The sequence below is a fragment of the Nicotiana tabacum genome, chromosome 22 (genome assembly GCF_000715075.1).
Source record: "Nicotiana tabacum cultivar K326 chromosome 22, ASM71507v2, whole genome shotgun sequence".
In the NCBI taxonomy this organism is placed as follows: Eukaryota; Viridiplantae; Streptophyta; class Magnoliopsida; order Solanales; family Solanaceae; genus Nicotiana; species Nicotiana tabacum.
Genome location: NC_134101.1, coordinates 112,788,799 through 112,810,091, shown reverse-complemented (window position 1 = coordinate 112,810,091; position 21,293 = coordinate 112,788,799). Strand labels below are relative to the sequence as shown.

Genomic DNA, 21,293 nt, shown 5'->3' with positions numbered 1-21,293 from the left:
TGAACGCACTCCTAACCCCAGAATCACCCAACGGAGCTAACGAAACCATAGGTTTTCTATTCTGAGGCCATCTTCATGTTGTTCCAACTATGGTCAACTTTCTAACACTTAAGCTATCATTTAGGGACTAAGTGTCCCAAACCTCTCCGAAACTCAAAACTGAACATCCCGGCAAATCAAAATAGCATAAATAAACTCGGGAAAAGCAGTTAATAGGGGATCAGAGTGTTAATTCTTAAGACGACCGGCCGGGTCATCACAGCTATTCTCAGACTCGAAATCCCAAACAGACATTGATAACATTGAAATGCACTTCAATCCAAATTCATAAAATTCTTCCAAAATGCTAACTTCCACAATAGGCGTCGAAATGCTGCCGTGTCATCCAAAACCCGATCTGAACATACGCCCAAGTCTGAAATTATCATACGAACCTGTTGGAACCTTCAAATCTTGATTCCGAGGTCGGTTACTCAAAAATCCAACCTTAGTCAATCTTCCAACTTAAAGCTTTCGAAATGAGAATCAACTCTGAACTTCCCAAAATTCAATTATGACCATGCGTACAGGTCATGATACCTGAAGTGAAGCTGCTCATGGCCTCAAACTACTGAATGACACGCTAGAGCTCAAAATGATAAGTTGGGTCATTAAATATTTGTATGCCCAATATGGATGGGTTGCGGGAGTAAATTGTTGAGGAGGTCCATAGTTCATTGTATTTCTTTCATCCAGGTGCCTCAAAGATGTACCATGATTTAAATCAACATTATTGGTGGTGGATGATGGATACAAACATTGTTGAGTATGTTGCATGGTGTTTGAACTGTCAGTATGTTAAGTATGAGCATCAGAGACCGGTGGTTTGCTCCAGAGGCTAGATATACCGGAGTGAAAGTGGGAGTGTATCACTATGGATTTTATAGTTGGGATACCACAAACCTTGAGAAGATTTGATGTTGTGTAGGGTATTCTGGAAAGACTGACTAAGTCTGCACACTTTATTCCAATCATGACTACCTACACTTTAGAGCAGCTAGCTCGGATTTATCTTACAAATATTGTTCGCATGCATGGTGTGCCCGTGTCTATTATGTCGGATCGATGCACTTAGTTTACATTTTATTTTTTAGAGTTGTGCAGTATGAGTTGGGCTCATAGGTCGAGCTGAGTACGACATTTCATCCATAAATGGACGGATAGTTCGAGCGTACTATTCAGATCTTGGAGGACATGTTACGAGCCCGTGTCATTGATTTTGGGGATAGTGGGATCAGTTTCTACCATTAGCAAAGTTCGCCTACAATAACAGTTGCCAGTCGAGCATGCAAATGGCTCCTTTTGAGGCATTATATGGGAGGCGATGTCGTTCTCTAATTGGTTGGTTTGATCTTGGAGAGGCAAGGTTATTGGGAATTTACTTGGTTTGTGATGCTTTGGAAAAGGTGAAATTGATTCAGGAGCGGCTTCGCACAGCACAATCTAGGCAAAAGAGTTATACTGATAAGAATTCTCGTGATATGGCATTCATAGTGGATGAGAGAGTTCTACTTAGAGTTTTTCCCATGAAGTTTGTGGTGAGGCTCGGGAAGAAAGGCAAGTTGAGCCCTCGGTATATTTTTCCTTTTGAGGTTCTAGAGAGAGTTGGTGAGCTGGCCTACAAACTTGCTTTGCCACCAATCTTATCAGGAGCTCATCCAATGTTTCATGTTTCCTTGATCCGGAGGTACTATAAGGATTTGTCACATATGTTAGATTTTAACTCGGTGCAATTGGACAAGGATTTGACTTATGTTGAGGAGCTGGTAGTCGTTTTGGACAGGTAAATCAGAAAGCTGAGGTCAAAGAACATTGCATCGATGAAGGTTCAATAGAGAGGCGACTTGGGAGACCGAGGAATGATATGCGGAGCTGATATCCTCATTTTTTTGGCACTTCAAGTATGTCTTTATACTTGTTCAAGGACGAAAGTTTGATTAAGAAGGGGAGAATGTAACGACTTGACTGGTTGTTTTGTATATTTGAGCGATGTTTCCCCTTTTGAAGCTTCTCATGTGTGTATTTTGTTATTTAACTTGCGTGGATGGTTGGTTTTTCTTCGGGAAGTTTTTGGATTGAATTGGAAAACCTAGTTCCTAGTTTGGAAGTTTAAGTTGTGAAAGTTGACCAAAGTTTGACTTTTGTGAAAGCGACCCTAGAGTGGTGTTTGGATGGTTGCAACAGGTTTCTATGGAGATTTTGTACTTAGGAGCATGCCCAAAATAGAATTTGGAGGTTCACATGGTGATTTGGCTCTTTTTCCCGAAAGTTTGCAATTTGAAGGTTTAGAAATTTCATAGGTTTGACCAAGGGTTGACTTTGTGGCTATCTGGTTTGGATTTTAGACTCGGGACTTAGAATAGGTCATTTTTTCCATTTGGAACTTGTGTGCAAAGTTAGGTGTTATTCCAAGTTTGTTTGGTCGGGATTGGATGCTTCGTGGTGAATTTTGAAGTTCTCGAGTTTCGTAGTTTGCATGATACATTTTGTTGTTTGATTTGTGGTTTTATGTGTTATTTTGATATTCCGGACATTCCAACGAGTTCATATGATATTTATGAACTTGTGTGGACATTTGATGTGGGGACCGAGGGGCTCGAGTGAGTTTCAGATAAATTTCAGAGTGTTTTAGTTAGTTTCAGGAATGTTGGTAATGTAGACATTGCATTGCGAAGGTTTGCTTGCATTTGCAATGGCCGCAATTCCAGTGGCCAACATATATTGCCGATGGGGGGCTACCTTGGGGGGACCTCGCAATTTCAAGGCTTTGGTTGCATTGGTGACAGTTGAGTAGGTAGTTAGGCTTCTCATTTACGAAGTAGTAGTCGCATTTGCAACTAAATATTGGGAAGCAAGGACTTCACATTTGCGAAATATATGGTCGCATTAGTGACTTTCCTAGGGAAGACATGGTTAGCTTTTTTGATCCCTGATTCGCATTTGCAGAAGTCGCATTTGCGAACCTCTGATCACAAATGCGACATCTACAGGTCGTTTAGAGTTGGTTATTTCGGGATATAGTCTTATTTTATCATATTATATGACCTAGGCTTGGTGGAAGGCAATTTTTGAAGGGGATTTCACACATAGCTATTGGGTAAGTGGTTTTCACTTAATTTTGATAATATAACTTGATTTCTTATGGATTTTTACACTAAAATCATGGAATTTGTTGGGATATTTTATGATGCTTTGAAAAATGAAAATTTGGGGATTTGAGAATTGATTTGGATTCGATTTTGAAAACCAATTACATATTTGGACTTGTGGGGTTATCGGTAGTCGAGATCTGTCCCTTGACTTGGGTTTTGACCGGGCGCACCCGAGGTTGACTTTTGTTGACTTTTTAGAAATTGGGTAAAGTTGGGGCCTTTATTGTTTGAAATTGATTCCTTGACCATTATTTGATATTATTGGTTTTGGCAATAGTTGAGTCGGATTGAGGTGAATTTTAAAAAAATGAAATTTTTGGAGTATTGAATTGGCTTGTTTGAGGTAAGTATCTTGCCCAACCTTGTATAAGGAATACCGTTTAGGTTTGTCCTCAATCGCCTATTTGTATGATGTGAAAACCAGCGTGTACATGAGGTGATGAACATGTGCACGGATGATATGTGTGGTTTGTGATCAGTTTAGACCTTAGGTTGTTGATATGCCTTAATATGGGGATATATTCTATATGAAACATGCTTAATCATTTTGTTACGTGTACATGATCATTGCAACTTGTTGATACAGTATTAGTTTATGCTTTTGATGCGTTTTTTGTATTATTGTTGTTGTAATAATTGTGGTACATATGGACATGTTGAGCGGATTAATTGGGGATGTCAGCATGAGGTCTTTGTTATGCGAATATGTCTATTGTTGTGTGCGTGGAAAACATAAGGGTGGAATTTTCTCGGGTTGCCCACATGACGAAATAAGGGTGGCGATATGCGAATGTGGCAAAATAAGAGAGAAATTTCATTGATATTTGCACATGCGACGAAATAAGGGTGGCATTGTTGATGATGTTATGTGAGATTTTGGGGTATCTTTCTTTTGTTTTTATGTGGTGAAACGGGGTTATGTTGATCGCGTACTTGTTTCTTAAGTATCCTTCTTGTATTTTTATTGAGTTGTCAGTTGAATTTTACATGCTATCACATGCCCCATTTCTATTTGATGAGTTGTTGACAAAGATGGGTTTATCTACAGTGAGTTGTGATCATATGTTCTACGAGAAGGTTGTTATTGTTTTCCCTTTTATATTCTATTGTCAGTTATTAATATAATGCACAAGTTATTGACTAATGAGTATTACATGACTTGAATCTCGATACTACTTCACTGAGGTTAGTTTAGATAATTATTTGATATCGACTGTGGTATATTCATATTACGCTTTTGCATATTTTTATATAGATCTGGGTACTTCTGATCAAGCTCATCGCTAGGGAGGTGTGCTTGTACTTATTGGAGACTTCGAGGTACCCATGGTGTTCCGTTCGCAGGCCTCGGAGTCACCCTCTTTACTTTTTGTTTTATACAGTTTATGCATTTCAAACATTATTGTATTCTTCAAGACTTGATATGTACTCCATTTAGAGCTTGTGACTTAGTAATACCGGATTTTGGGAAGTTGATTATTGTACCCACGTTTGGCAGTATTGTAGACATGTAATTTTTGACCCTCCCCGAGTTTATTCAATTTAGCTTTTAGATATTTAGTTTAGGCCTAATATTGCTATTTTACCTAGTTTTAACTATTTTACTTTATATTATTACAAAAATAAAAATTACAAAAATATGTTCTTTTATTTAGGTTATTGATATTATATCTTGTTACTTTTAGTTTATCTACCTTACATAAAATTCGAAAATACAAAAATAGTCACACTTTATTTTCAAGGATATTAGTGTTTTGGGTAGTAATATTATCTTAATTTTGCGATGATTTTAATCTAATCTTGTTATTATTTTAGTTTCACATTTAAAAAATATAAAAAAAAATAGTTTCATATTTTATATATAATTTAGTTTAATTAATTAGATAGATTTTTGCAATATGTAGTCTATTTAGCTTATATTAAAAGATATTTAGCTAAGGTTTGGATATTTTTCTTTTAGTCCAATTTTAAGACCCAAATATGAAGCCCAAGACCCTTTAACCTATCAGCTCTTTTTAATTTAATCCTAGTCATTCACTCCCTTTCATCCAATGGTCAAAACTAAACTCCACCCACATATCTACCTAATTACAACCTAAAACCTAACCCTAGAGAACACCCATCTAACCTAGAGCAGCCGCCCTCCACTCCCCTTCATCAAAATCGCCGTCGTCGCTCCCTTCCCCATATCCATCTTCAAACTTGAACACACCCTAGCTGAAACCTAATTGGATACACCCAAAAAGACTCCAAGCCATCAGCAGCCTGGACACCACCCAATCTCCCAACGAAAATGACGGGATCTCCAAAAGCTTCAGTGGTTCTTGCTTCTTCATCTTCGACCTCCAGTACAACAGCGACCCTGAGCTTCAGCCGTCGACCACTTTTGTGCACGCCTCTTTTCTGATCTCTTACAAGAAAAGCAACCATGAACACTAGAGAAACCTAAGACTCGAACCTCCAAAAACCGGCAGCAAATCCTGCGACAAACCAACACAACCGCCCTTTACCTCACTAGAACCGCCGCCCACTAGCTGCTCACTACCACCGTCCACAATACCAGCGACCCCTTTCTATAAAACTCTTCACCCTTACACTAAAAACTAGTCGTTCCTCACCATTCACGCATACACAAAGCATCAGAAACAGAGAGTGAACGAAAAGGAGTGGGGATGGACTGATCTGATTACTACAATAATAAATACCTAAAGTGTCTTAGCTTCATTTGTTCTATATTATTTTGAAAAAGGGAAATCAAAAAAGAAACAGAGTTAAAGTTTTTTTTTGTCGGAGTTCATTGCTTGAGCTTGTTTGGGTATGAATCGGTGTTGATTTAAATTTTCCGGTGCCGATTTCTGATCCCATTTGATTTTCTCTTTTCGGTGCCAATTCGAGTTCCGTCGAGGTTCGAATGTCATCCGACGAGGTTCTATCATTTTGAGGTCTATTTCTTCCTTCTGCTATTTTGCTTAGTATTAGGCTTTTATTGTGTTATCATTTTGTTGTTGCTTTGTTTTGCTGAAGGTTATCGTTTCCTTACTCTGTTTCAATGATTTCTTGCCATTTGATGCTCCATTTCTTCTTGTTAATTGGTTATCCTCTATTCTGATGAATGGTTAGATAAGTTTAATTGGTTATTTCAATTATTCACTAAGAGATAGATGTTTAAGGGCATATTGAGTAACATTTTGGTGATTCCAGAGTTAAATTAATTTATTAATTGAATTGGGTGATGACATAGATAGTAAAACAAGTATGTGGCCGAGGGATTGGATTGGAACTTAAAAGTTAATTGAAATATTTTTACTACTCTTTTAATTAATTAAACAGTAAGGAGCATGTTTAGGACGGCCGCACTTGGGTAGGCAAGCCTTAGTATTTTTGTTAGTTTTGAGGCGAGAGGTCGTTCCTTTAGTTTATTATCCAGGGAATGCCCCGTGAAATTTTGTATATATTTTTATCCGGGGTATGGCCCGTAGTATTTGTATTTGGAGACCGAAAATAGAACTTGTAGTATTCTTAATTTATTTTCATTATTTTTTTATTTAGGTGGGGACGACCTCGAGCCTCTTTTGTGTTTATTTTCCTTTTTGTAATTTTACCTCAATTTGAATATTTTAAAGGCCAACTATATCGAGTACTCAACCTTGACCTTCACGGGACTTGGGAAGTTCCTAACACCTTCTCCCCGAGTCAAATGAATCCCCTTACCCAAATCTCTTGTGCGGACTTAGTTTTGGAGTCCAAAGTGTTTTAAAAGGAAATTCTTTTTAAAAAACGGTGACCTGGCACATCGAAACCAATGTCAGGTGGCGACTCTGAGTTATTTCCTTTTGAACACAATTTTGTCACTTTTTAACTAAAAACCCTTTTGAGCTTTACAATATTCTTTTATTATTTTTAAGAGGGTTAATGAATTGGTAAAAAAAGGGGTGTGACAGCTCTGGCGACTCTGATGGGGAGTTGCAGGTTCAAGCTGATACTTGATCTTGTTGGCTTTTAGAATATCCGATTGAGGTGTTTATGTTTTTCTTTAAGCTTTATCTGACTTTTATTATGTTTTTATACTTTGTTATTATTTGCTAGTTGTTTATGTGAGTACAGTTTTCTTTTTATATGTTTACTGCTTTATAACTGTCATCATTTGCATAACCCCAGGTTTTCTTTATGCAACAAGTCTTCTGGAGTACGTTTGAGCATACACGGCCTTTTTGTGAGTCACCTGTGTCTTTAAGGGGGTGGCGTGGAGTGGGCGAACAGCTAGAGCAGCCGCCATCGACCACGTGCCGCCCCGAATTGCCTTGTCTAGTGAACCCCAAACGTAGGTCAGCTTTTAGGTCATGCTTATTTGCATCATATCATTTAAACCTAGAAGGGTTCGGTCCCAGGCACCGTGTCCCGTTGTAGGAGGTCTATCCAAATTATGTCAAAATGGGCTCATGGCCTAAACGACATTTAATCATCCCTATGTGCTACAAGCTGCATTCTTTTAGGGTAAGTGGGTCATTTGGCGGACCAATAAGATAAAAAGAGGGTGAGGTATAAAATGAAGCAAGTAGGGCCTAATTATATTTTTCTTTCACAACTTTTTCAAGAAAAGACCAAAAAAATTTGAAAAAGAAAAATCCAAAAAGTTTTTGCAGTTTCCCATCATTTTTCAAAAATAAAAAAAAAAAAAAGAGAAAGAAAATTCAAAAAAAAAATTACATTTTCCATCATTTCTCAAAAAGACAAAAAAATAGTTTCTCCAAATTAGTTGCATTTTGTTTTAAAAAAAGAAGAAGCTTTTTCCCATATCCAATCTTCCCAAACTACGCATACCTAATTCTCATCTTTCGGGGCGGGATACGTAGGCAGTCCACATAAGATCCGGTCTTCCTAGTGTCTTAGTTTCTTGGCTTCGCGGGGTCTTAGCCAAATCTTGCATGTCTAGCCACATTTGGCTACATTGGCTATTTTTGCAAAATAGGGCTATTTTGAGAAGTGGCTTGTTGAACCGTGTATGGAGAATCTAGAATCCACAATTAGATGTTTGTTTACTTCAAGGCCCATTCCTTTTCAATTTGCATATCTAGCCACTTTTGGCCACATCGGTCATTCTTGCAAAATGGGGTCATTTTCGCAAAAGTGGTTCAACGACCCATGTCTTAGGATTTTGAGTCCACAACTAGGTGTCATATTACTTTAAGGTTCGTTCTTTATGAGTTTGCATCTTTAGCCATTTTTGGCGATATTGGCTGTTTTTACTAAAATGGGTCATTTCTGCAAATTAATTTTGGGCCATGATTATCGAGAGTTTGAATTCATATAAGCCTTAGTGAGGTATATTTTCATGTCTTAGAGGTCACATTTGTTGAGTTTGCATTAATAGCCACTCTTGGCATGTAGGTTAATTTTCAAAAATATCTTAATCTTGTCTTGCATGTGTCCAATAAGAGGTGTGATCTCACATAGTGTCTCGATTCATTTAATCTATTTGGTCTTATTTTTTTCATTCAGGTATGGATTTATTTACCAAAACTCGAGCACGACAGATACCCCGGGACCATCACATTTGGGAGCTGTTTGAGGAGACTTTTTATTTTTGAGTCTGTTTTATATTATTTTTTTGCTTTCTAGTCTTGTATGATAGTATTCAGTATTTTAGTTGGTGTAACAGTTTGTCGTAGTATAGTTGAGTTTGTTAAGTCTCGCATCATCATATTTCTTGTTTTGTATTTGAAAAACCAAAAAAAGTTATAAATGAAAAATTCTAAAAGATTTTTAGTTTATTTGTCCATTACTTTTTTCAGAACTACGCTTGATCTGATTCATGAGGGACATGATACGTAGGCAACCTACATAGGGTTTGATCGAATCATTATTAAAAAAAGAAAAAAAAAGAGATGAAGTTGTGAGATGTGAAAATGAGAGGAAACTGTAGGATGCAAGAAAAGAGCGATAATCAGCAAGAAATGAGAGGAAAGAAAAGAGAAAATTGAAATGAACAAAATTGAAATGATGCCAAATGACCTTGTGACCCTCGAAGTCATTCTAGAACCGTTAATTGTTCCTAGGGGCATTGCATGCAATGTAATATTTCTATCTGATAATGCCCTAACGCTAACATGTTGGGTTTGTTTTGCTCATTTTTGTTACTTTCATTGTGATCATAACAGAGGGTGGTTAGTTTGTGTCACTTTGGCAATTCATCCATATAGCACAAGGTCAAAGAGCAAGGTAGCCATGGCTAGCAAAGACTTGGACATAAGAGTTGTTGTCCCCTCGAGGGAGATTGTGGAGCCGGAATCTGAATTGAAAGAGGAGGCCCAAAGGCTGAAACAACAAATGTCTGAAATGTGTCAAGCGTGGGCCAATGGGCAAGGACTACCCCTATCTTATGTTTTCCCAAAGTTTACACCCATCTCGACTACTACCAGTTCGGTTTCATTTTCTGATCAATTCTATCCATTTAGGTTCAGTCTTTATCCCAATTGACTATAGCTGGAACTTCTATTGGCACTTTCAAAGTGTGTCATTGACAACCAATCAGACAACCACTACAGTTGTGCATGTCTTCACCTTCCCACAGCCGACGGTGGTGCAGAGGAAAACTCGTGAGTCACAATTCGCTACCCAGCAAGAACAATACCACTCTCCTAAGTACCACTTTTACCTATTTGATCTTCCTGCAAAGATTGAGAATCCTGATCGAAAGATAGCACCGGAAGAAATAACCCAAAGACTGAAAATCTTAGAAAAACAGATGAAAAACATATAAAGGTTGGCAGGTCAAAAGAGTATTGCCTTCAAGGATCTATGTATGTTTCCTGATGTTCGTTTGCCATTTGGTTTCAAGACTCCCAAATTTGAAAGGTATTATGGACATGGAGACCCCATAGCCCACTTGAAAAGGCATTGCAATCAGGTGTGGGAGGAAATGAAGAATTACTGATGGTTTATTTTGGGGAAAGCCTTACGGGTGTAGCCTCCGAATGGTTTATGGGTCAAGACATATCTTGCTGGTATGTCTGGGATTACATGGCCTAGGCCTTTGTCAAACAGTTCCAATATAACATTGACATCGCCTTAGAGCATCATTCTCTCTCAAATCTAAAGAAGAAACCAGTTGAAAGCTTCAGGGAATATGCCATTAAATGGAGAGAACAAGCAGCTAGAGTTAAGCCACTCATGGATGACCATGAGCAAATCACTGTCTTCCTTCAAGCTCAAGAGCCCGATTACTTTCAAAACATGATGTCCATAGTTGGCAAATCATTCTCGGAAGCAATCAAAATGGGAGAAATGGTAGAGAATGGCCTTAAGACAGGCAAAATTATTAGTCAAGCAGCTCTCAAAGCTGCAACTCAGGCTGTCCAAATTGAATCTGGTAATTTTAGTGGCACGAGTGAGAAGGTTGAAGAAATCATGATGACATCACGGTCGAGAAAAGGTCCTAGAAGAACATCTCGAAGGCATGATCAACCTAGTTTGTTTTTTGACGATCCCCCTAAGAACCCACAATACTCTGTTGCTCCACCCCAGTATGTTGTCCAGCCACCAAGACACCCTAGAAAGCGAGCACTAGCACCCCAAAATATCCACCAGCCTCCACAAATTTTCAAGTGCCCCATAACCCACATCCAAGCCAGGGGTATAGAGGTAAACAAAGGTTGAAAGATAATTTTACACCGATAGGAAAGTCCTATGCAAGCTTGTTTGAGAAATTAAAGCATTATGACCTGATTACACCTATTCCTCTGAATCATGTGGATCCGCGTGCAAGAAGATTTGACCCTTCTAAAAGGTGTGAATACCATTCCAATGCCCAGGGGCACAATGTCGAAAGTTGTCGAGATTTGAAAAGAGAAATAGAAAGAATGATTCAAGAAGGGATAATTGTGATCCAGGACAGTGACACCCAGAACATCGCATAGAATCCTTTACCTGCACAGGATAATGCACACTTTGTGGGGAGGATGCATGGTGACACGGAGTATGGGAATCCTCTTGGAAACTTGCTGACTGAAGTTAATGATATTGAAATTGGTGAAGGTCCCGGTAATTTTGATGTGCAACCCAGTGGCTAAGATGCCGAGCTTGGTAATTAGAAAGACACTCTTTTCTTGGCTAGCCAGGGAGGAGTTTTGGTGGTTTATTTTGTTGTCATTTCTGTTGTCCAGGTTATTTCGGGGTTGTAATCCGGACATTGTCTTGTGGCTCAAACCTTTCTTCTTCTTATTTTGTCTAGTTCGTTTAGTTGTAGTAACTCGTCTAGAGTTATTTAGGATTGTTCCAGGGTTGTAACCCTTGTCTATTTTGCTTGTTTTGTTCAAACCCTTTTCACCATATGTCTAATGCAATCTCTTGTTTTCTGTTAGTTCTAGTCAGTTTTTGTTTAGGTCACTTTTCCTTTTATAGTACTTTTCATACTGACTCTAGTGACATGACATGCACGCATAATTCTCAGTTTGGTCTTGAAAGTTAGTCTAATCATGAAGCAATGACATGGTTTTGAATATAACAAAAGGAGGCATTTGAGAAAACAAGTAAAGATTCATGCATCTCGAGATAACCTGAATCTTGAATTGAGTGGAACTGAGGCAGTTAGTTTGGGAAATCAAAAGGTTAATAAGAGCATACAATAAGGAAATGTCTCTCAAGCAGTTTGAGGAAAATCAGTCAGTGCTGAAATGCATTCTTCCACATCAATATAAGGTTGAGTCAAGTCTGCTTCAAACCGGCAAGGATCATTCATTGGGACAAAGGTATTGCCCGTCGGCACTTTCTGTTTGTGATGATGCCATCAATAGATAATGCGCATGATTTCTTTGTGTATTATTCAATTGCATGTTTATACTTGGCAGTTTTAAAGTTTGGTATGACAAAAGCATTTTATTTTGCTACCCAAACACTTTTATCTTTTGCTACCCCTTTTGAGCCTTAATTTGTTTCATTTCATACACCTCTTTTGAAATCAGAAGCAGAGTTAGGAACTAGAAATGAAAAATAAAAAGAGAAAAAGAAAAGGAAAAAAACAAGAAAAAAAAAGAAAAGGAAAAAAAACCCAACTTTGTGTTTGAACTACGTTCGACCTGATTCTTGTCACCACAAGATACGTAAGCAGCCTTATGGTTCGGTCACACCAAATAAAATATTTCATAATCCCTGAAGTCAAGAGTGGGGCAGATTTTCTTAGAAATCCCATCAAAGCAAAAATCCAAAAAAAAAAAGCAAAAACCAAAAAAAAAAAACTAAACTCCAAGAAACTGGGGCAGAAGTTTTAATTTTGCCAAAAGGCCTGATTCCAAAAGTTATAATTTTGAACCCTTTCATCTTAAATTATTTTGAGCCTTCATGCTACCCTTTGTTTCCAACCCTATCGAATAGCCTACATTACTGTCCGAAGAAAGACATTCCGACCAATCTTTGAGGATGTTAAATCAAGTGTATGGTGAAAGTATGATCTTCTTGCATCGTGGGTAATACTTTGTTCTCAGCACAAAGAGAGAAAATGGTAAAATGAGAGAGTCTTATCAGTAAAAACCCTCATGGGCACCGTAAGGCGACAGTGAGTTGAGAAAAGAACAAAATGAGAGAGGCTAGATGGTGAAAACCTTCAGGGCACTACAAGTCGATTAAGGATTGTGGATCAGATGGGACAATTGAAGCGTTAAAGCCTAGTTTCACAGCGAAGAGTTACAATAAGAGTTGAATATTAGACTTGCTTGAGAGATTAGACCACTTAATCCAAAGGTGCATGTCATGGTCATTAGAGTTGGTATCTACATCTGATAAGTTTCTACTTTGTAATTTTCTTGTTAGGTATCATCTCTTTCCCTTGTCCCTTATTTTGTTCCTGTTGTTTTGTTTGAGTCCCTTCTTGAGTCTGTTTGGTCAGAACAAGTGAGAAATAACTTTAAAATTTGCTACCAGCTTTCCAATTGCACAAAATAAATTTGGCTAGCACATCAAAGTGGCATAAGTCAGGGAAAAGTGGTATGCGCATTGAGTCGGTAACAATCAACATGCTTAGGGATTCATGTGAAATGCAAGGGTTCGGTAAATGTCAATTCATGAGCAAAATGCAACAGATAGAGGAAATTGAGATCGAATGGAGCGGAGGTGTTTTTTGTGATAAGGGTTGAAATAAAATGCAAGTGTAGAAGCAGCCGCCCTCAAGGTCAAGGCCACAAACTAACCACCACATTTAAACTCACAAGTTTTCTTTGTTTAAAATAGGAACAAAGCAGAGCAAGCAAGTTAGTTCAAAAGCAAGAAAGAAAAAAAAAGAAAGAAAATAAAAGAAAGAAAAAGGAAAAGAAGAAGAAGAGAAGAGTCGACAAAGGGAAGTTTCTCAAATCTTTTCCCTTACATGTCTTGCTAATGTGCATAAAATGTTGCCATTGCTCTTCACATTTTTCCTCCTAGGATAAAAAGTCCTAGTCTGATGGATTTTTCTCCCAATAAAACTCTTAGTCTGATGAATTTTTCTCCTAAGATAGAAGACATAGTATGATGAATTTTTTCCTAGGATAGAAATCTTAGTCTAATGAATATTTCTCCTAAGATAACAAATAAGGGACCTAGTCTGATGAAATTTCTCCTAGGATCAAAATCTTAGTCTGATAAATTTTTCTCCTTAGATAGAAACCTAGTCTGATGAATTTTCTCCTAGGATAGAAATCTTAGTCTGATGAATTTTTCTCCTAAGATAGAAGACCTAGTCTGATGAACTTTCTCCTAGGATATAAATCTTAGTCTGATGAATCTTTCTCCTAAGATATCAAAAAAAATACCTATTCTGATGAATTTTCTCCTAGGATAGAAATCTTAGTCTAATGAATTTTTCTCCTAAGATAGAAAACCTAGTTGTACGAATTTTCTCCTAGGATAGATTTTCAGTTTTCTTAAGTTATTAATCTTTGTTTTCTTGAAATTAGGGGTCCCTCCTGGAGAATAGGATCAATTTTTACTTTAGTCAAGCTTAGATTATAGTTTTCCGAAAGCTCAATCTTAAATCTAGGAGACGCACTTCCTAGTCTGAGTCATTCAGCTTTTATTCTAAGCAGAAACACTTGTTAGTCAAATATTCTTAGTTTTACTCACAAGAGACGCACATCCCAGTCAAGTCTTTAGTTTTACTCTCATTATTGCATCAATAGCATAGGTGATTTATAGTTTTGCTAACAACTCACAAATCTTCCTAGTGCAAACTGGGGCAGAAAATTTTGTTTGTTTTGTCGTTTTGATTGCAGGCACCCACCTGGAGAATGAGGGAATTCGTTTCAGAATTAGTTCAAGTTTTGGCAATCAGGCGCCCACCTGGAGAACAAGGGAATACAGTTCAAGTTTTGGCAATCAGACGCCCACCTGGAGAACAAGGGAGTACAGTTCAAATGTTTTGGCAATCAGGCGTCCACCTGGAGAACAAGGGAAGACAGCTCGATTTTTGGCAATCAGGCACCCACCTAGATAACAAGGGAATACATTTCAAATTTTCGCATCAGGCTCCCACTTGGAGAATAAGGGAATCCAGTTCGATTTTTGGCAATCAGGCGCCCAACTGGATAACAAAGGAATACATTTCAAATTTTCGCATCAGGTGCCCACCTGGAGAACAAGGGAATACAGCTCAAGTTTTGTCAATCAGGCGCCCACCTGGAGAACAAGGGAATACAGTTCATGTTTTGGAAATCAGGCGCCCACCTGGAGAACAAGGGAATACGGTTCAAGTTTTGGCAATCAGGCACCCACCTGGAGAACAAGGGAATACAGTTCAAGTTTTAGCAATCAGGCGCCCACCTGGAGAACAAATGAAGTCATTTCAGAATCCAATTCAAGTTAGAAGCAGCAGAAGCTCGCGGCAAGAATGCGAGTCAACAGTCCGAGATGATCAACAGAAGTAATCTCAATCCAGAATAAAAAACAAAAAAATAAAAACTAAAAAATTAAAAAACAAAACAAAGAAAAAGAAAAAGAAAAGGGAAGTGAATACAAAATGCAGAAGTTAAGACAAGAGGTGGATTGCTCAAGACGTGGTTGAAGTCACATGCGCTACATGTCCGGTCGTGATCCAAAAAACCGAAGAAGAATGAATTAGCACCTGCAACTAGCAAGCTCAAGGTTCAAATCTAAAGTCTGCATGAAGAACCATTCAAGACTCAGGATCAAGCTTCAGAAGACTTATAGATATGAATCTGGTAACTCATAGTTACCAGGCTTAGTTAGTCTTTTTCATTTTTTGATTTTAATGTAATAACAGGACCGCGGACCGGAACCTCGACAGAACGTCACCTCGACCGGCTCTCCACCTCAGTATACTCCATCACCTCATTCACTTCTGAAATACACGTGGCTTGATTCCTTTATTTCCAAGGATATGTAGGCTGCTCAGATACCAGGGCTCGGTCACATTCTCTTCCTTTCTCTTAGTTTTTGGTCTCTCTAAATAAGGGTCAGGTCAAAAAACTTGTCTTGTCGTTGTTTGTCCGAAAACTCTTCGTGTTTCCAGTCAAAGAGGAGCAGCTATAGACATGTAATTTTTGGCCATCCCCGAGTTTTTATTCATTTTAGCTTTTAGATATTTAGTTTAGGCCTAATATCGCTATTTTACCTAGTTTAAACTATTTTACTTTATTTTGTCACAAAAATAAAAATTACAAAAATATTTTCTTTTATTTAGGTTATTGATATTTTATCTTGTTACTTTTAGTTTATCTACCTTACATAAAATTCGAAAATACAAAAATAGTCACACTTTATTTTCAAGGATATTAGTGTTTTGGTTAGTAATATTATCTTAATTTTGCGATGATTTTAATCTAATCTTGTTATTATTTTAGTTTGACATTTGAAAAATATTAAAAAATAGTTTCATATTTTATATATAATTTAGTTTAATTAATTAGATAGATTTTTGCAATACATAGTATATTTAGCTTATATTAAAAGATATTTAGCTAAGGTTTGGACATTTTTCTTTTAGTCCAATTTTAAGATCCAAATATGAAGCCCAAGACCCTTTAACTCATCAGCTCTTTTTAATTGAATCCTAGTCATTCACTCCCTTTCATCCAATGGTCAAAACTAATCCCCACCCACATATATCTACCTAATTACAACCTAAAACCTTACCTTAGAGAACACCCATCTAAACTAGAGCAGCCGCCCTCCACTCCCCTTCACTAAAATCGTTGCTGCCGCTCCTCCCTCATCTCCATCTTCAACCTTGAACACACCATAGATGAACCCTAATTGGACACACCCAAAGACTCCAAGACAACAACAGCCTAGACACCACCCAATCTCCCAGCGAAAAAGACGGGATCTCCAAAAGCTTCAGCGGTTCCTGCTTCTTCATCTTTGACCTCCAATACACCATCGACCCTGAGCTTCTGCCGCCGACCACTTTTGTGCACGCCTCTCTTCTGATCCCTTACGAGAAAAGCATCCATGAACACTAGAGAAACCTAAGACTCGAACCTCCAAAAACCAGCAGCAAATCTGACGACAAACCAACACAGCCGCCGTTCACCTCACCAGACCCGCCGCCCACCTACTGCTCACCACCGTCGTCCACAATACCAGCGACCCATTTCTCTGAAACTCTTCACCCTTACACCAAAAATCAGTTGCTCCTCACCATTCACACACACGCACAACATTAAAAATAGAGTATGAACGAAAAGGAGGGGGGATGGACTGATCTGATTACTACAATAAGAAATACCTAAAGTGTCTTAGTTTCATTTGTTCTAAATTATTTTGAAAAAAGGGAAATCAAAACAGAAATAGAGTTAAAGTTCTTTTTGTCGGAGTTCATTGCTTGAGCTTGTTTGGGTATGAATCGGTGTTGATTTGAATTTTTCGGTGCCGATTTATAATCCCGTTTGGTTTTCAACTTTTCGGTGCCAATTCGAGTTCCGTCGAGGTTCGAATGTCGTCCCACGAGGTTCTATCGTTTTGAGGTCTATTTCTTCCTTCTGCTACTTTGCTTAGTATTAGGCTTTTATTGTGTTATCATTTTGTTGTTGCTTTGTTTTGCTGAAGGTTATCGTTTTTTTGCTCTGTTTCAATGACTTCTTGCCATTTGATGCTCCATTTCTTCTTGTTAATTGGCTAGCCTCTGTTCTGATGAATGGTTAGATAAGTTTAATTGCTTATTTCAATTATTCATTAAGAGATAGATGTTTAAAGGCATTTTGAGTAACATTTTGGTGATTGCAGAGTTAAATTAATTTATTAATTGAATTTGGTGATGACATAGATAGTAAAACAAGTATGTGGCCAAGGATTGGATTGGAACTTAAAAGTTAATTAAAATATTTTTACTACTCTTTTAATTAATTGAACCGTAAGGAGCTTGTTTAGGTCGGCCACACTTGGGTACGCAAGCCTTAGTATTTTTGTTAGTTTTGAGGGGAGAGGTCCTTCCTTTAGTTTATTATCTGGGGAATGCCCTCGCAAAATTTTGTATATATTTTTATCCGGGGTGCCCCGTAGTATTTGTATTCGGAGACCGAAAATAGAACTTGTAGTATTCTTAATTTATTTTTCTTTTTCTTTTTCTTTTATTTAGGTGGGGGACGGCCTCGAGCCTCTTTTGTGTTTATTTTCCTTTTTTGTGATTTTACCTCAAGTTGAATATTTTAAAGCCCAACAAGATCGAGAATGCAACCGTGACTTTCACGGGACTTGGGGAGTGTCTAACACCTTCTCCCCGAGTCAAATGAACCCCCTTACTCAAATCTCTTGTGCGGACTTAATTTTGGAGTCTAAAGTGTTTTAAAAGGAAAATCATTTTTAAAAATGGTGACCTGACACACCGAAACCAATGTCAGGTGACGACTCTGAGTTATTTCCTTTTGAACACAATTTTGTCACGTTTTTATTAAAAATCCTTTTGAGCTTTATAAATTCTTTTATTATTTTTAAGAGGGTTGGTGAAGTGGTAAAAAAAAGAGGGGTGTGACAAGTATTATCATACTTCGCAGTTTTCGCTAATTTGAAGTATTTATATTTTGATTGACATCACTATGCGATAGGTTTACATAACTCTTAAAGACTAGGTGTCATCACGACCCCTCCACGAAAGTTTGGGTCGTTATACTTTTGCTCCGACTTGTTCTGTATTGTGCTGCTTTGGCCATTGCTATCATTTTTGAATCTTAGTTGGACTTATGTTGCACTAACAAGTGCAATTGTTCTTGAACGGAAACATGTTGACGGAGCCCAACATTCTTTTGAAAACTATTATTCCACTACCAATGGAAATAACTGTGAGTTATTGAGGCCATGTCCTCCAATTGACCTTCCGAACCGGGTACGAAAAATAAACGAGGCGATGACGATAACTCATCAAAAAAGAAAAAGATGAGTAACGTGACGAACTGGCACTTCGGACGACGACACGGTTGGCCACCATAGTCGCAACTAAGGCGGTTCCCGTTCTCTTGTCTAGATGGAATCCAAACATATAGCCGAGCCTCCGAAATTATTTTCAAACCATTTCCAAAAAATATTCTCAAAAATTATTTTCAAACCATTTCAAAATCTTATCCTAAAAAATATTTTCAAACTATTTTCAAAAATTATTTTCCGAAAAATATTTTCATATTATTTCCAAAAACCTTTTCCAAAAATCCTTTCCAAAAAAACATGTCATCCTTTGTTAGTTTATTTTTTTACATTATATTATTTCACTATCGTTCGTCTTCTTGTTTTGTGAGGTACTCTACCCGAAAGTATATTGGAAATATGATGCTCGGAGACGAGACACAAACTCCCCTCATCAAATCCTCTGCTTCGTACTTTCCGTTCTTGGATGTATATTAAACTCACGAGTATAGTAAAATATTAGTTAGGTTGTGGTTTATTGTTTACATGCTTAGAATGTGTGCTTATCATACATTTATTCGTTCATGTTTAGATAACAATAACTATTATTTGGCCAACAAACATAGTCAAACACAGATTTTTTTTTAGGAATAGGTTCATAAACAAATTAATTAACCAGGTTCGGTAATATGTTTAGTTTAATTTATCATTTAATTGTCAGATTTGGATTGACTAGCATTCTTTCAAACTTTGATACTTAGTATTAGACCCATTTCTTATACTTTTTATACTTTACCATATAAATATTACTATACTTGGCATTACTTTATTGTATTTATACAATTACATGTATTACCATACTTAAATTTATATAAATGATTCTTGTATGCAACATAATTATAGTTAATCAGCTTTACTTTTTACTAAATTAATTCTTTAAATCAAACTCCGGACACTTTGTCATACCATATACACTTTCAGGAATAATTCTTAAGACATTCAATCATTTTGAACAAAACACTTTCGCACATCATATTTATACCCTCTTTTAATCTTATTGCATTTATTATAAATTATCCTCCATCATACTACCTATTTTTATTAAATACATACAATGTTTATTACTTTATTTACTTAATTAATTCTTTGAAAACATCGAATCTCATTCTCCCTTGTACATTAATTTTTAAACGCAATTCTTTCACACACTTTTTCATCTATATTTTATTACACATGCATATAAATGTTTACACTTTTATTCGCTTGCCACATAATTAATTACTTATTCTTTATTCAATTTCTTTTTCATAATTCCTTTGTAAAAGGTAAATCAGTCTTTCTTTACTTAATCCCTCATTTAGTTAATCGAGTCCAACTGGAAATCACACTTTATGGATCCTAAGGGATACCTAATCCTTTTGCTCGAGGTAACTTGAACCCTTGCCTAGAATCTCAATAAGTTCATAAACCATAATCAAAGCACATGTAATGTAATATAGGTGTCATAGTGTACCTTAAATACTAGATGGTGACTCCATAACTCTAATGTTACGCCCCACACCTTTTATCCACCCCTAAAGTTGAAGATTAATGAATTTGGCTTATAGCATAGCCAATCAACCGACGGCACGTTATGGGAACAAGGGTGTGATTATGCTTCATCATATTTGCACCAGCTATCCCACCGGATGTAGAGGCCAGGGCGGGGTGACCCGTGTAGCACTAGGGGTGATGGAGATTCTAGACTGGATATAAAAGTGGCACAACTTTCTTTCATTTTGGAGGCTACACAGTATTATCAGCTCCAACACCCAAAAAGCTCTAAAAACTTTCCAAAAATTCCCAAAACGATTTATGGCTAGAATCAAAAGAGAACTTGGTAGAAATTAAAGTAAAGGGGCTCGTCTACATCATCGTACCATTTATATTCTTGTGGTGCTAATTTTGGAGATTTTCTTAGAAGTCAAGATAATCACTACAGAAGCGTAGGATTTCATAAAGCATAGGTAGTTATTCAAAAATGTATGTAAGGCAACTTTCTTTCATCGGCATGTCTTGATAAGTGTTCCCTTCTGAATAATCCTTCTGTTATAAGACTGAACTGTTCCAAGCCTTCCTTGATAGTGATGTTCATGTTCTTATTCATTCTTTACCGCTGGCATTTCTTTAAAATTTGAGATGTTCTCGGATGGTATCGTGAGGTCATGAAATGTAATTTACTCTGAGTTTAACATTGATATCTTTTGAAATTGATCTTGCATTGCACTTATATATATGTATTTAATTTACTTTAGCAAATCATACTATAGTCGATCGGGTACGTCACCCATTGTGCAACCTCTAATTAGTTGGGTATGATGAGACATGAGGTGAGGTATTTACCGAGTCCTCTATGAGGCCGCGTAAGGAATGATGTGATATACAACGTTACCGAGTCCTATTGAGGCTAGACACAACCGAGACCTCCTTAAGCCGGGTACAATGTGATGAAGATATAAGACTTTACCGAGTCCTCTCCGAGACTGGGTACAATATGATATGATAAGATATTTTTACATCCCGTGAGTTTGAGCGCCAAATTTCTTAACACTGGGACTTATTATATGCACTTTTTTGTTAAACGTTGATGTGTTTTTAAAAGAGTTAATATAAAAGTTTTAAGTTCTCATGTGAAGTTAATGTTCTGTGTTTTGAGATTATAATTGAATAAGAAGCGTTAGTTACAAGTTGGATTGACAGACTAGAGATTCTTAAGGCAATGCTTCAAAAGCCTGATGATACACC

General features: G+C 37.2%; 1 long non-coding RNA gene across 2 annotated transcripts; it reads left to right on the top strand.

The window, feature by feature from the left end:
• The first annotated feature begins 5,205 nt into the window (after positions 1–5,205).
• Positions 5,206–8,962, top strand: LOC107793081 (uncharacterized). 2 transcript variants are annotated; one of them, XR_001649638.2, is made up of 2 exons: positions 5,206–6,133; positions 8,691–8,962. It is a non-coding gene; the product is annotated as an uncharacterized LOC107793081 (long non-coding RNA). The 2 variants fall into 2 exon arrangements; XR_012705011.1 differs by having other exon boundaries at positions 7,350–8,962.
• Positions 8,963–21,293: the final 12,331 nt, after the last annotated feature.